This window comes from Sus scrofa, chromosome 6 (assembly GCF_054392235.1).
Source record: "Sus scrofa isolate SSC_HxYL_T2T_F1_AM1 chromosome 6, Sscrofa_HxYL_maternal_Yorkshire_Landrace_v2.0, whole genome shotgun sequence".
NCBI lineage: Eukaryota > Metazoa > Chordata > Mammalia > Artiodactyla > Suidae > Sus > Sus scrofa.
This window is the reverse complement of record NC_139388.1, coordinates 160,763,958-160,780,052: the sequence shown is the minus strand read 5'-3', so window position 1 is coordinate 160,780,052 and position 16,095 is coordinate 160,763,958. Positions and strand designations below refer to the sequence as shown.

Sequence of the window (16,095 nt, the reverse complement as noted above, 5' to 3'; positions counted from 1 at the left end):
GAGCCAGGCATGAACTGGCTTCATCTTTGATTTCTGTGTGGCAAGGCAGGTTGCTTCAACTAAGTCAGTTTTTAATTTTTTTTAATTGTTATTTCCCCAACAAACACATGAAAAAATGCTCAACATCGCTGATTATAAGAGAAATGCAAATCAAAACTACCATGAGATATCACCTTACACCAGTCAGAATGGCCATCATTAATAAATCCACAAATAACAAGTGCTGGAGGGGCTGTGGAGAAAAGGCAACCCTCCTGCACTGCTGGTGGGAATGTAAACTGGTACAGCCACTATGGAGAACAGTTTGGAGATACCTTAGAAATCTATACATAGAACTTCCATATGACCCTGCAATCCCACTCTTGGGCATCTATCCGGACAAAGCTCTACTTAAAAGAGACACATGCACCCGCATGTTCATTGCAGCCCTATTCACAATAGCCAGGACATGGAAACAACCCAAATGTCCATCGACAGATGATTGGATTCGGAAGATGTGGTATATATACACAATGTTATTTCCCCAATACGATTTTTTTTTCCTACTATACAGCGTGGTGACCCAGTTACACATACATGTATACATTCTATTTTTTCACAGTCTCATGCTCCATCATAAGTTTTTTAATTTTTAAAATGAGGATTTCTATTCATCCATCAGGTCTTATCTAGCACCTCACCTCCTAGGAGAAGTCTTCTGTAACATCGACAACTAGTTTTATGTGCCTCCCTATGCATCCCCACAGCCTACATGCTCTATTATACAGCCCTGAAATTCCCTAGACTGTCACTTCCACAAAGGCAGAAATTAAGCCCTATTCACCACAGGATCCCTTCAATAGACAAGTGCACAGAAAACATTTGTTGACTGAAAAAGTATTTGAGTGAATCAGCAACTAAATGAGCATACTTCCAAGGTAGTTGTAACAACCCCAATTCAAGTTGTCACCATTAGTACCAGCAATGTCTGACGTGGAGGAGCAGAGCCGAGAAATCTGCTTTAGCCGCGACTGCTGTCTGTTGCTCCCATCTGTCGCTGTCCTGGCCCCAGCCCTTCTCCCATTACACTCCCATTGAGCTTTCCTCTAGCTGACCCCATCCAGGCAGGGCTAGTGGGGTGTTTTCCAGCCTTACCAACCTAATTGTTCCTCATTTCCTGCCCATAAATGGTACAAGGTGTGGAGTTGCACCTCCCAATGTCCCCATTTCAATCATTTGTCTGCATTAATCGACACTAATGGCTTTTACAAATGTAAGTCTTTAAGCTCCAGTAAGTTACATGTGCTTGAGGAGGCCATTGAAAGCAAGCAAATTCCCTGCTCCTTCAGCTTCCAGGGAAATGCTCTCCAAATATGCTGAAAGCAGGGGCAGAGCCTAGCATTCCAAAGTCGTGTGCCTTTGCTCAGTGATCCCTCAAGACATTGGGTTGTTATTATTAATAAAGTGTGACTTTCTCCAAATGAAAGAACAAAGGCCTGTGTGTTACCAACAGCACAGAAAAGACAGGCACAATGAGATCTGAATCACTTCAGTTTACTTTACACCAAAAACTGCATGTGTTCAACTTTTATTTACTTTAAAAAATATATTTTTAAGGAATATAATAGCATTAGATAAGATTTTAAAAATATTTTTGTCCTTTAGCCCAAGGCTAGAGTGCTATACTATCTATTACTGTCTCGGAAGAATCACTGCCAGCCTTTTTTCATAGTTATTGTATTCAATATAATACATTTCATATCCTCTTTTTTTCATTTAATGTTATACCATAAACACATTTTTCTGGTTATAGCTCTAGTTTTAAGAGCTAGTATTATTTGTTTTAATATATAACATTTAATCTCCTTAACCATTGCCTATTACAAGGCCAATGATTTAAAAAAAAAAAAAAACCTCACTAATTTAGAAAGTAAGCAATAGGCTACAAAAAACAAACAACATATCAAATATAAAATATTATGAAATACTCCTTACTCACCATGTCATTTGCCATCTGATCAGCATCCTTTGTGAGATTTTCCAAATATCATCATTCTGAGAACCAGACATAAGAAAGCAAAAGTTTGGCGATAAGAATAGATAACAGAAAATATCTTTAAAAAATTGTCTGAAAACTACAGTTACAATAAATACCACAAATAACTCAAAGCCCCATAATTAAAAGGTGAGTGGTTTCCAATACACCAAAACAAATAAATAAAGATCTAATAATATATTATTTACATGAGTATTGCTGAGACTAGTTATCTGGTACAACTAAAAGACAATTTCAAAACTGCATTACCTTAGCCTGGATTCCCCCCAAAGCAGATGCTGAGACAAAGGCTAGTGTGGAGTTGGTTCATTTAGGAATTATTAATTTTTTTTATTAAAGTATAGTTGATTTACGATGCTGTGTCAATTTCTGCTGCACAGCAAAGTGACCCGGTCATACATATATATATATATACATATATATATATACACATTCCCTTTTTTATATGATCTTCCATCATGGTCTGATTCCTGGAAGTAGCAGTTAGGGGTAGGGCAAATGAAACACAGAAAGAGAGAAGGAAAGAAGACTAATATGGGGAAGAATCATTATTGATCTATTTACCACTCTAGGAGAGCGATGCTTGATCCTGCCAGGACTCCCAAGAACCTTCTAGAATACATCTCAGAACTATTCTTCCAGGAGGGGAGTGGAGGAAGAACATACTCATTGGCTGTTGACCCCACTGGTCAAGCATAACCCCAGGGGAACAAATTCATTCAAACATGACCTTTCGAGGCTTTGCCAGTTAACATAATATTGCTCCCTATCAATTGAACTGGTTGTTGCAGCAGCAGCTGAAGGAAGAAGTGATGCTGAGAGCGTTTGAAGAGGCTCAAAAGAAGCACCTAATACAGTCCACCCTTGGCATCACCCAGATTTGTTCATGACTTCCATAGCTCATCTTCTTCAAAGAGGTGGGTAGCTGCTATCTGCACATGAAAAAAAGCTATATGCTCACAATCACAGCTGTCCCAAGCCTTAATTAAAATTCATCACCTTCCTCCTCCAACATCCTCTCCAGATTGCCCTCCCAGCCAATACTTGAGCCAGTCTGGGCTGCTTTCCTGGTGAACTGCCCCAGGATGCCTGCCCCTAAATGTGTATAAACCCTTGGCTGTTCCTGGCCAAGGCTCCTTCAGTTATCAGCTCACTCTTCTCACCATGCATGGAAGATTGTCCCCTTGAATTTCTGACATAACTGGCCCTGCCTTCATTCTGTGACAGCAACTCTCTCTCTTGGGAGTAAGTGTCCATTTCTTCTACCAGTTCAGCAACTCCTTTCTTTGCTTGTAAGTCCATTAATAGGGGAGCCCAAAATGGCCAGGTGAAAATATATGGTCTGAAGTTTAGTGGAAATCTTACTGTGTCTCCTGGTAGAAGTTTCCTTCTTGGGAATTAGGTCTTTGATCCAGCAGATCCTATTTATAAAGCCCCCAAATCTCTTTCTGAAGGTCTACATTCTAGGACTTCTTTTATAATCAACGCTCTTAGCCTGAGTTCTCTCAAAGGCAGAAATGGAGACAAAGTGCTGTCAGTTCATTTAGGAAGTGATTCCAGGAAGGAGGGATGAGAGACAAGAGGAAAACACATGCAAGAAAGAGGGAGATAAAACCAGTGTAAGTTTGCATTATTGATTAGGCCACAGCTGTGGTATAGACAGGTGCTTAATAAATGCATCTCAAAACTGTCCACCCAAGTATCAAAAAAAAAAAAAAAAAAGAATTTCTGTCATGATGTGGGTCACTTTTTTCCTTGCTTTTTGACTTGCTTTAGCTAAGTCACTAACCATTGCCAAAATTCCCTTTATTTAAAATCCTGCATTCCCAACATGCAGTGCAAGCTAATTTTATTTTATTGTCCAGGTCAGAGACATTTTCCTGTATCAGATGTCACTTTCTATTTTCCTTGCCCTGAACTTCTAAATTATTCTGCCTTGAAGCTCCAGTACTGGATCTCGCTCAAGTTCCAGGCCTTCGACATGCCTCATCTCTGTTTAATATAACTTTCAATGGTTTGCATGGTATCTCTGCTTACCCCTCCCTTCACTCTCCCTGACCCACCCCCCATGCATTATGGATGGATGTCAGGCTTCACCATCCCCTTCGACCCATTAGTAGGCCAGAACATACTGTGATGATAAAAATCTTTGCCAAAAATTCCTGGCTCTGATGATGTTGTGCTCTGAAGGAACACATTTTATTTTTCAGATAGATTCAAAAAAGAGTAACTCCAACAACTTCTCAGAGAAGAGAGTTTTAACTTCTCAGAGAAGAAGCATTTCTGGCTGAAGAGAGCCCTGGAGGGAGTTAGAAAGTGTGGGTTTGAGTATGGCCCTGACACTTAACTCATGAGAAAAAAGTTTACCCCTAAAGCTCTAAAAGGGTAAGATTATTTTCCCATCTGTAAAATGGGTATGATAGTTATAACTGTGTCTCTTGAGTCGCTGTGCGGATCAAATGGAGAAAAAAAAAAACAAACAATAACATTTGCTTGGCTTGTTATTATCCTGGATGTTAATGTGGCTGCTGTTAACATTATCGTTAGTTTGGTATAATGTAGAAACACCTAAATATTGGTCTTTTTCAACATCCATTTATTGAGAAGAACTATTTGCCAGGTCTGAATATAAATTTTAATGCTTATAAATAAAGCCATTTGCTAAAACCTAATTATCAAATTCCATGTTTCTTGTATTAGCCAGCTTGGGCTGCCATAACAAAATACCATAGACTGAGCAGCTTAAACGACAGAAATTAATTTGCTAAAGCTCTAGAGGCTAGAAGTACCAAATCAAGGTGTGGACAGATTTGGTTTGTGGTAACAATTTCTTCCTGGCTTAGAGATGGCTATACCTTCTTGCTTTGTCCTCACACGGATTTTCCTCTGTAACACTGGCGTTATCTCTATTTGTCATTTCTCCATCCTGAGGCCTGTCCTCCCCTCCCCATGTCCCTCCCTTTTTCTCCGTCTTTCTTGCCCCTCCCCTTCCACAGACACTGTCTATTAGCAGCTCTACCTGACTTTATCATTTCAGCACAGCATTTTTGGCATGAGAATCTTCCCAATTTCCTGCATAAATAATAATGAAGCCTAGAGGAGACTATGTCCAAAGTTTCCTGTGAACAGAGGAGATGCTACATGTGCTCTCTCACAGAGAAGGTTCAAGAAATTAGGGCTTTTCATCCTGATGCTCAAGTAGGGTGGTGTGTGTCTAGACTGGTCACAGGTCCCAATTCCCAGCTAGATGGGAGACACATTTACCGATGGCAGATGGAGTCCTGAAAAGGACTCTCAACCACAAGTAAAGAGCTTGGTATAAAGCAGTTTTAGCATCCACTGGCCGTCTGATCTTTGAAAAGTCCCTTGACCTCTCTAGACTTTAGTGTCCTCAACTCTAAAAAAACGGGAGTCGAAGTGATAGTCTTGAGAAAACTTCTGGCTTTGACATTATGACTCTATGGTTCTCCTTCATTTATTATACTTCAAATATATGCACACTATGTGTGTGTGTTAAATATAGATGTCACTGTACATGTATATGAAACACACATGCAAATACATGAGTGTTTATATATACAAAACACACACATGAGCACACACACACATATATTCTTTGGAGGAAACACTCTGGAAATCCATTATGGAACTTCTTTCCTACAAGCTCCAAAGTGTCCTAGGTGGGAAAAAGCTTCATTCCCCTAAAATGCTAAGAGTAAAATAAGAATCTGGATGAATGGATAAAGAAGATGTGGATGGAATATTATTCAGCTATAAAAAAGAATGGAATTATGCCATTTTCAGCAATGTGGATGGACCTAAGATTACCGTACTAAATGAAGTCAATCATTTATATGTGGATTCTAAAAAAATGATAAAAATGAACTTATTTACAAAACAGAAAAACAGACTCACAGACTTCAAAAACAAACTTATAGTTTCAAAAGCAGAAAGGTGGGGGAGACGGATGGATTGGGGACTTGGGGGTAGCATATGGACATTGTGGTATATGGAATGAATGGTCAATGAAGACATGCTATGTAGCACAGGGAACTCTACCCAATATTCTGTGCTAACCTATGTGGGAAAAGAACTGGAAAAGAATGGATAGATGTATATGTATAATGGAATCTCCTTGTTGTATGGCAGAAATTATCACAACATTGTAAATCAACTGTACTTCAGCAAAACTTGAAAAATATTTTTTTAAAAATTAAAAAGAATCTGGAAAACAGATCATACTGAAAAAAAGGTTAGGATATGGAATTCTTAGAGGTGGTAATTTTGGGGTTTTATAAAAACTCTAGGCATTGTACTCTAAGACTAAATAGATCACACATTTGGATGTTGACTCATAAATAAAGTTAGTATTTATTAAAATGGTAATTCACCGGGTTTGAAAAATAAATTAAAATTAGCAAATTACATTAATGGATAGTGATTGCACAGAGAAATATGTTCTATAAACTAATTTTCCCTGTGATGAAAATGTACTCACGTATGACCGGCCATGTTGGGTGTATGAAAACTGAGTTTTTAAGGCCCCAAGGAAGTAATGGCATCATTAGTTCATTAATCAGTTAATACATGCCTACCATGTACCTAAGTTTTAAGGAAACTAGATGTAGGTCTTGCCTTTCTGGAGACGTACAATTAAACAAATAAAAATACATAAGCAGTATTGTGATGTACTATGAAGGAAAAGAAACAAGGTGGTACACTGTCACATTTGGGTTATGGCAGAAAGAAGGACTAGGGTTAGAAAATGTGATAACCTGGTCAGGTTGAGATGTGCCCCTAGATACCTTCCTTACCTTGCCATTCCAAGAGCGACAGGCAGCCTTGCTTTGCTAGGTTCTACTCACCAGTCAGCTCAGGTGACTGAAATTATGCTACCCTACTAAATATGCCTAACTCACCTGTGCCTTTACAGAGGGAGTGAGATTTCATTTTTATTCTCCCAACCACCTCAGGCAGTAAGTATTATTGTCCTCATGTTAAAAGGCACCACAGGGGCAGAGAGGAAGGGAGGTTGCAAAATTCCACACTGATTCTAATGTGCAAAGAAATAGAGTTCAATTTCTCCTTAACGCTCATGAGTTTAACTGTGAATGCGTCTCCATCTCCTGGGCAGCTGGGGGGTGAGGGGAACTATATTCTAATCCAGTCTGCGGCACTTACATCCTAATTCAATAAGTCAGCAGTCCTTTGTGGCTACTGTTTAGCTTTCTTCAGGTGAAATTGGCTCAGTCACTCATATTTGGCCCTCTTCTCCTGCTCCTCTCTAAGTTAGTACCTGGGGTGGGACCTAAGGCAGCAGAGCAGAGATGAGGTCTATATCCCTGGGGACCCTTAGACCATCACTGGCCTTTCCTGCAGAGGGACCATTTGGAGATGCTCCCTGGAATGGCCACTGCTATTACAACTGGCTCCTGTGCCTGGGCATTGCCCTTTGTTCTGATACCAAAGGTGGCACTAAGAACTCAAAGCCTCCCACTCTTTCCCTCCCCCTACACCACCCACTCCCTATCCCCATATCCTACCAGCTTCTGAAGGGCCTTGGACTCTGCCAGTGTCTCACCTCCAGTCCTTGCCAGGGTCTCCATTCTGCCCTGGATCTCCCCACTTCTTGCAGCAGGTCCTACGGCAAAGCTTGCCACCCCTCAACTCAATCACTTCCCAAGCCTACCCAAGGGCATGTGGGAAATTTGGGTCACCTGATGGTAATACACAGGAAAACAGGGGGCTTGGAAAAGCCAAGTACTGGTTTTCCTTCTGTCTCTCTATTCTATACTGATGAGTTTGCCTTTGCAGCTCTTTTCAGAGTCCTCAATAGAAGGGCAAGAGCAGTGCCCATTTCCCCCATGCTGCTCCATTCTGGGCTGAGATGCAGAGAGAGGTCAGAGCATAATCTGCCTGCCTTTTCCATTTCACTCTCCTATCTTTTCTCCAGAATCTTTGCAGCTGGAAGGTGTAGACCTCGCCAGGGGCAGGGGGGTGGGGTTTCTTCATCAGCAAGCCTCAGGGCCTGGTTGCCACAGGTGGAAGGAGTGGCCTTTCTGTGATCTAAGACATTCAGGTTTTGTTCTTCATATGATAAAGGAATTAAAAAAAAAAAATCTTTTCTGTAGCTGCCAGCCCAACCTCTAGTTCCTTGTTCTTCCTTATTATAGATTCCCTGTTTTATTCAGGGCCCCAGTGTGCCTAGAGGGAAGCACTCTCCTCTCCAGATCCAGAGGATACTAGGGCTGCCCACGTGGCCCAGTCCTCACCAATGAGCTATAAGTGGAAGGTGCTGGGCAGGGTTTTCCTTTTTAAAAAACACCAGGCTTGACTGGTATTTGTTTTGGGTTTCTGTCCTTTTCCTTTTCCCCTTCTTCCTGCCAGGAAGGCAGGCATGATGCCTAACAGTGCAGAAGTTGGCTGGCAAGCACCAAAGATGGTGATGGAGAAAGGGAGAAGTCTGGGTCTCTAACAGGCATGGTTCCACAGCAGAACTGGGGGTGAGGGGGTGGAGACAGAAAGTTGGATTGCAAAAGACTTTTATGTAATTGTGCAGGCTGCCTTGTCTAGGCAAGTCTGAAACCTGTAAGGCAGCTTAACAGGAAGGGCAGGCTGGAACTCTGGGGCACAGGAGGAAGCCGAAACCCACAGGTGAAATAATTTCTTCTTCAGAGAATTCTCGGTTCTGTTCTGAAGGTCTGTCAATGGATTGAATCAGGGTTTTCCAGATTATCTAGGATAATCTTCCTTACCTAAAGTAAACAGATTATAGACTTTAATTGCATCTATAAAATACCTTCCCAGCACTAGATTGGTATTTAAGTGGATAACTGGGGACTAGAGTTTAGCCAAGTTGACACATAAAACCAACCATTACATGGTCCCAAACAGCATTGTGTTACCACTACGTGAGCTCTGGACTACTTGTCTCTGGATTTGTTATGTGAAGAAACAAACGAACAAAAACCAAGACACAAAATCCTATGGGTGAAGTCTTAGTAGTCAGGTTTCTATAACATGCAACAAAAGGCAAATCCTAACTGATATATTCTTTCTCCGTAAAACTCACCTTTAAGCTTTTAACTTGCTTTGGACTCAAATATGTAATGTTTATGTCAAAACCGAGCCATAGCTATGTTGTTTTATGAAGGTACTAGGCTTCTCCCCAAAGCTCTGGAAAGCATTGTTTCTGAGAGTGAGAAGGCTTGCAGGCAACAATATTTATAAGATATGAAAATACAATTAAAAATGTTTGACCAAAAAAAAATCCCTGTTATAAAACACAAGTAATTTGATCAAGGTTGGAACCCAGAACATCCTGGGGCTAAAACCTATCACCTTTCTATTACGCCAAAATCAAAGCAAAATCCTCTGCTTGGCTGTCTATGTGAACAAAAAAAATCACACACAAAGCTACAACGTGAATATCTTTAGAACTCCATACTCATAAAAATGATCATGATAAAATTACTTCCAGTAACACTTACCTAAATGAGATGTATTCAATATTAATTTGCTCTAACCATCACTATTAAAATGGAAGTTTCACTTTTCTATCTTATTCAGAATGACAGATGTAGGCTAATCTATGGCTGTATGGGGAAAAAAAAGAAAATTACAGCTGATCACTTCTCAATGCAAGCTGTCAAAACCCACAAATATACACTTTGAGGAAGCTGGATGGGGCAGGGGTGAGCAGGTCAGCTTGTGCTTTTGGTGTCTGTACTTGTTCTTGTCCAGTGAGCATGTCAAGATGGGACTATTCATTTGTAGGTGCCAACTTGAGTTTGAAAATGTTGGTGCTGATCTGCTAAGGCAGCGCATACCTTCCCTCCCTCCAAGGACCCCTGATAATAAAGGATCCTTATATCTCCACAGAGTTTTGTGGGATCTTCTCTCTCATTGGTCATTCAGTTCTGCAAACAACGTTCAGAGAAGGACAGGATAGAGACTTTGAGCCCCACTTTATTCATGAGGAAACAGCTTCAAAGACAAGAAATGACTCACTTGAGTTCACATGGCAAGCAAACCACACCACCCTCCGAGATCCCTGGGAATGAAAGAGAGGAAAAAACAGCGTCTTAAATTTTCTAAATAAGCTCTTGAAAATTGAATAAAACTTGAGCCAGAATGTCTTTCTTGTGACAACAGACCAAGGCATGTGGAAGAGTATGGCCCTCTGCTCCCTTTTAACCGGGGGGACTATGATTTGCAAAATCTTCCCAGATCCATGCACTTTCCACTACTTGAAATATTCATTTCTTATGAGGTCATTGAGAGACAGTTTCAGGGAGGCTGGGCATGTCTGCCTGGTTGTTATCCTTTAAGTGCCATTAAATTTATGTCTGAATTGTTCTACAGCCATGTGTATTTTCAGACCCTATTACTTCTTGGGCCAAGTTGGGGGTGTGGCAAATACAAACTTAATCACTAATGAGGTCCCCTGTGGTTGGCCATGAATGGTGGGAAGAAGAAGAAAAAGTCACCCTTTTCTATAGGCTAAAATTAAAGTAGACTTAACCCAAAGACAGACGAAAGTCTCTCTTACCATTTTCTTTCCTTCCGATCATGTCCTAGAAGTTGGTAATAATTATTAGCATTAGCATGTCACTTTACAACTTACAGAGCCACAGTTTCAATCAGTGTATTTCTCATGCAATAGAGAGCCTGAGCTTGTGTGTGGAGTCAGGGAAGAGTTCTCTGAAGCAGTAAGTTTGAAGTTTGGCCCTAAAGCGAAAACCCATCTCCTTTCTACTCTAGCAAGATAGCAAAAGTCTCTACTTGGCTACCTATGGGAGAAGAGTCCATAAACTTTCAAGTGGATTTGTTTAGAATTCATACGACTAATTACTATAAAAATTGTCAGTAATATTTACCTAAATTAGATTTATTCACTATTTGTTGACTCTCCCGTCTCTATTGAAATTGAAATCTCAGCCCATATATCTTCTTCAGAATGACAAATGTAGGCTATTCTATGGCTATTTGAAAAACAAAATCAAGGTTGAAATAAATAATAACACAAGGAAGTGTGTATTTTAGGGAAGCAAGAATGGAGTGATAGAGTGTTCAGGATGGCAAAGGGAGACCCCCGAGAGAAGTTAGCCCAATTTTGAGGGTATAGTAGATATAGGAGTTGCTTTTAGAATATATATATAAGAATATACACATATACATAATTAATTTCTACTTACATAGATACATCAATTCATTTTGCATTCAATCAAGTATATATATTCAATTATATTCATATAATAATATGTGAAATTTATATATACATTTATTTATGGCACACATCAATTTCCTTTTAGCCACTTCTCTCCTACCCTTTTGTTCCTAATGCCAGCCTGAGACAGTGCTTGGTACCATTGTACTTCATAAATATTTGTTATAAAAATTAAACTGCTTCTCCTCCATTTTCTGCTCCACATGACCTACTTCTATGGCCACCTCCATTCTGAATATAGATGTCAGCACATAGTAAGTAGTTTGATAAGAGCTTGATCAACTGAACTGAACTGACCCCTTCAAACTTTGTTTCCTGAGTTCAAAGGGCCTGACTGTCAACACCACTTAGACAACCCAGGAGCTCGCCTTCCCATTGCCAAGAAGGAGAAGGTAACACGATGCAGAAAAGTCCCCACTCTGTCAAGTCTGTGGGAGGGTCTGGTTTCATGGTCAGAGACCTAGCAATCAGTTAGAGAAAGGGAAATAGTTGCCATTGGAAACCTTGGAGCCCTGAAGCTGTCAGAGGGAGTGAAAGGCTGGAAGCTAATCAGGCATAATGAGCTTACAGTACCATAGATCATGTCAGCTAGCATTCTTATTAATTTCCTGCCCAACGGCCATGCACAGAGGACTGATTCATCCATCAGTCCTCCCCCAGCCTGGGACACTAAATCACTTGTCAAATCAGGAATGCAGTGATGAAAATTCAGGAGTGACATAGTGGCAGAAAAATATCATCCATCATCCTGCTATACCCCACCTTTGGAGAGCATCTTACCCATACTTCCTTCTGAATGGGAGGGACCAGACACCAAAAATGTGATATTGTCAAGGATCAGAAAGGCCATCTAGCCCAAGGATAGTAATAAAATTCATTAGTGACAGAAAAGTTTGGACTTGATCAGGATGGCACATGTGCTGCCACTTCCCTTTTCCATGTCTTTGGCAGACATTATAAACCAATTACTCCATTCCATCCCGAGAACAATTGCAAAATCCTTCTCACTATAGCATACCATGAACCTACTGTCAATGACTCTACAAAGGTGCAGTATAGGAGATGAATAGTCCCTTACTGGTTATGGGCAACAAAAGGAAAAATTTAATGTGCCCCATTTGGCTCCTTTTTAAAAATTCTGATTAAAATATTTGCTATATTCAATGTCCTATGATAAACCATAATGAAAAAGAATATTTTTAAAATAGTTATACCTATGTATAACTTAATCACTTTGCTGTGAAGCAGAAATTAACACAACATTGTAAATCAACTATACTTCAATTAAGTATAAATAAATAAATAAATAAATATCTAGGGAATTTTCTACTTTTTACTTTTACTATACATATTCTGGCCTGGGAAGTCTACCTTCCCATCTGTAACAGTTTTCTTTTTCCCAGATCCAGGGACAATCTATTGAGTCCGGGTGAGACAGAAATGAGTGTCTCATATAAGGAATAAACCCAAGTACAAGGATTTGGGGCATGGCTCATCCTGAGATGGGGAAACTGGGGGTGAAGGAGGCAAAGGATAATTCAACAGTCTGAAAGCTGGAGGTTTAACTGGTGGGGGGTGAGAGGTGTCATTATTATGCAAAGAAGTAAATGCCAGGACCATGAAGAAGTCCAGGGACAGTTCAGAGGAACCATTTAGTGTGGCTTGTGAAGACAATGTATATATCCCAGTGTCCTTTTTGTTGTATTCAGACAAAACAGAAAATCATGGGATACAATATGTCCCCCAAGGAGGACACATGCAAGGGGTAGTATATAAGCAGAGTTCTGAGACGGAAGGAAGGATTTGCTGATAAAGAGGCAGCAGAGACCAGGAAGGTCATCTCAGGCAAATGGAACACCAAGTACAGGTTGAGAAGCTCCAAAGAGTTTCAAAGTGACTTCACATAGGTTCCCTCATTTGGAGCCCAAGATATCTCCGCATCGTGGATGTAATGTGCTCCGTTTCAAAGAGGGGGAGACCAAGGCCAAGTGAGGTTAATAACTCCCCCAGAGTCACACATCTAGCTGCACAGATGGGAAAGTGACCCAGGTCCCTTGATCAAGAGCCCAGACCCTTTTCTCTAGATTCACCACTTTCAAAGAAAGGGTTGATAACACCCCTTTATTTCATCTTTGAGCAGAGAGGTTCTTCATTCATGAAGAACCAGTAGGAAAAACAGAACCATATCAAGCTAATTGTAAAGAAATAGTAAGAATATGAGATCAGAGTTGGCCAGGAGCCCCTGCAATGAGAGGAAACATTTATGTTAAGTTCCTACATGTCAACAATTTAATCCACGTTGATTTGGCCTTGGTATTGAAAGACCTACAGTAGCCTGCTATGAATGTTAATAGATAATTTCCTTTTTGCTAGTTGGAGCTGCTGCTCCCCCAAAATGATTGAGGTAGATTGGTAGACAGTTTTTCTTTCTTTTTTTTTTTCTTTCTTCCATTCATTCATGTTTTCAACAAGGATGAACTGTGTTTCCCCCTTGCTCCAATCACTGCACTAAACAGAGATGAATCAGACATCTTCCTTACACTCAAGAGTTCACAGACTAATGTGAAATAAAACCAACAAGTACCCAACAAGAAATGTAGAAGGAGAGGAAAATACACAATCCAGAGGCACACAAGGGAGTAAGCTACTCGATGAGCTGGAGTAGACTGGACCAGGCTTCTGAAAGAAATGGTTTTTAAAAGCAAATTTGGAAAATGACTAGAGGCAGCCATTGATACAATATGAATCGCAAAACAAATAAATAATATTATAATTCATGGAATAGAAAAAGAATACATACAGGAGTCTGTATGGATCTAAGCAAAAGGTAGAGAAGGGAAAGATCTTCCTTACAGTAGAAATCCAACAAAAGAAAGAAGACAAAATACTGCATTTAGAAGATCACCATTTGGCAACTATAACAATAATAATTGATTCAGCAAGAATTATGAATGAGTGCTAAAACTGGTGAGTGAAACTTTTAGGAGTAACAGGATATTTGCATAGTTTCAAAGCATCTGTCCAAAATCACTTAACTAGAAAGAGGAAAATAGGAACTTAAGAGTAGAGAAAACTGGCACATACCACTTTAAATCAAGAGGTCAAATTAACATCATCAGTAATGGGACAATTTGACACCATGTGCCTCCTGACAAAAAGCACGGAAGGGCCAACATCTTTCTGTGATGTTTTTGCCCACAAATGCATAAACTGAACCTAATCATGAGAGAACATCAGATAACCAAATTGAGGAATGTTCTACAAAATAACCGACCAGCACATTTCAAAGATGTCAATGCCATTAAAGACACAGAGCAACTGAATGAACTTGCTCCAGATTAACTAATACAGAAGAGGCATGACAAGTGAACGGAGTATATAAGCCATGGTTTTCTTTTGTTATAAAAGCCATTATTAGAACATTTGTAAAATTTGAATAATGTAATAGTATTGTCTCAATGCTAATTTTCTGATTTTGTTTATTACACTGTGGTTATGGAAGAGAATATCCTTGTTTTTAGTAAAAACACACTGAAACATTTAGGGATAAAGAAATATCATGTCTGCAACATATTCTCCAAGGTTTCAAAAAACATTGGTGAGAGAAAGAGAATTTTCAAATGTGATAAGATATTAACATTTGGGGAATCTGGGGGAAAAGTATAAAGGATGTTAGGGACTATATGTTTGCGTTCTTTCCAAAATCCATAGATTGAAATCCTACCCGCCGACGTGATGGTAGTAGGAAGTGGGTGGGGTCTTTGGGAGGTAATTAGGATTAACAGATGGAATCAGGAGGGTAGAGCCCTCATGAACAGGATTAGTGCCTTTAGAAATGTCATGAGATAGCTTCCTTGTTCTCTCTCTCCTTCAGCCCTGTGAGAATGCGGGGAGAAGTGGGCAGCCTGCAACCAGAAAAGTGCCCTCACCAGAACCCAGCCATGCCAGCCTTATGCTCTCAGACTTCCTAGTTTCCAGAGATGTGAGGAAAAAAATTCATGTTCTTTATAAGCCCCCAGTCGATGGTACTTTGTTGTAACAGCCCAAAATTAAGACACAGGCATTCTTGGCACTATTCTGCCATTTTTCTGCAAACCTGAAATCATGTTAAAATAAAAAGTTGAAAGAAAAATAAATAAATAATGCCATATAATTAAATCCAGGTAAAGTTCATGAGTGTGAATTTTCTAAGACTGCAAGAGAACGTGGGGACACGGTGGCAGAAACCTTAATGGAGTAATGCTTTGTAAATGACTTCCCCTTATTTGTATTACATTACCCTGCTGATTGTTGTATTACTTTGTCCTGCTGTTTAATAAATAAAAAAGCATTGTGGTAGAGTGAAATAATGACCGGGGTTTCATTAGGTAGAGAAAGAAGAGAAAGATATTAGAGAAAGTAATTTAGCACATGTAGTAATAATTTTTAACTATTGGGCATGACACAGCTTTTACACTTGAGGTGCTGTTCTAAGTTCTTATTTCATATTAGCACATCAACCATCACAACCATGCAGTGTGGTGAGTATTATGGCACCCACCCCCATTTCATAGGTGGGAAGACCAGAGCATGGAGAAATTAAGGCACTAAGTCAAGTCACATGGCTAACAAGTGACAGAGTGAGGATCTGAACACAGACAGTCTGGATTTACAAATATGTGCCCATAATCATTATCTTATTATTTACTTTTAGGCTTGCAAAGTATATTTTATGGGAGGGAATGGCCAGATTCTCCTCAGCCACATCCTGCCCCACTTCTTACAATGAACTGATTGTAAAGAATTTGCAGAGAGAGTCAGACTTCTGGACAATATACTCCATGAGGACAAA

The 16,095-nt window shown here is 39.9% G+C and overlaps 1 long non-coding RNA gene across 1 annotated transcript in view; it reads right to left on the bottom strand.

Annotated features, from left to right (window-relative positions):
* Positions 1-1,978: 1,978 nt before the first annotated feature.
* LOC102158676 (uncharacterized) overlaps positions 1,979-16,095 on the bottom strand; it is a 434,799-nt gene continuing 420,682 nt past the window's right edge. The window contains exon 10 of the long non-coding RNA XR_014808243.1: positions 1,979-2,034. This is a non-coding gene — a long non-coding RNA (uncharacterized LOC102158676). The remainder of the gene's footprint in view (positions 2,035-16,095) is intronic.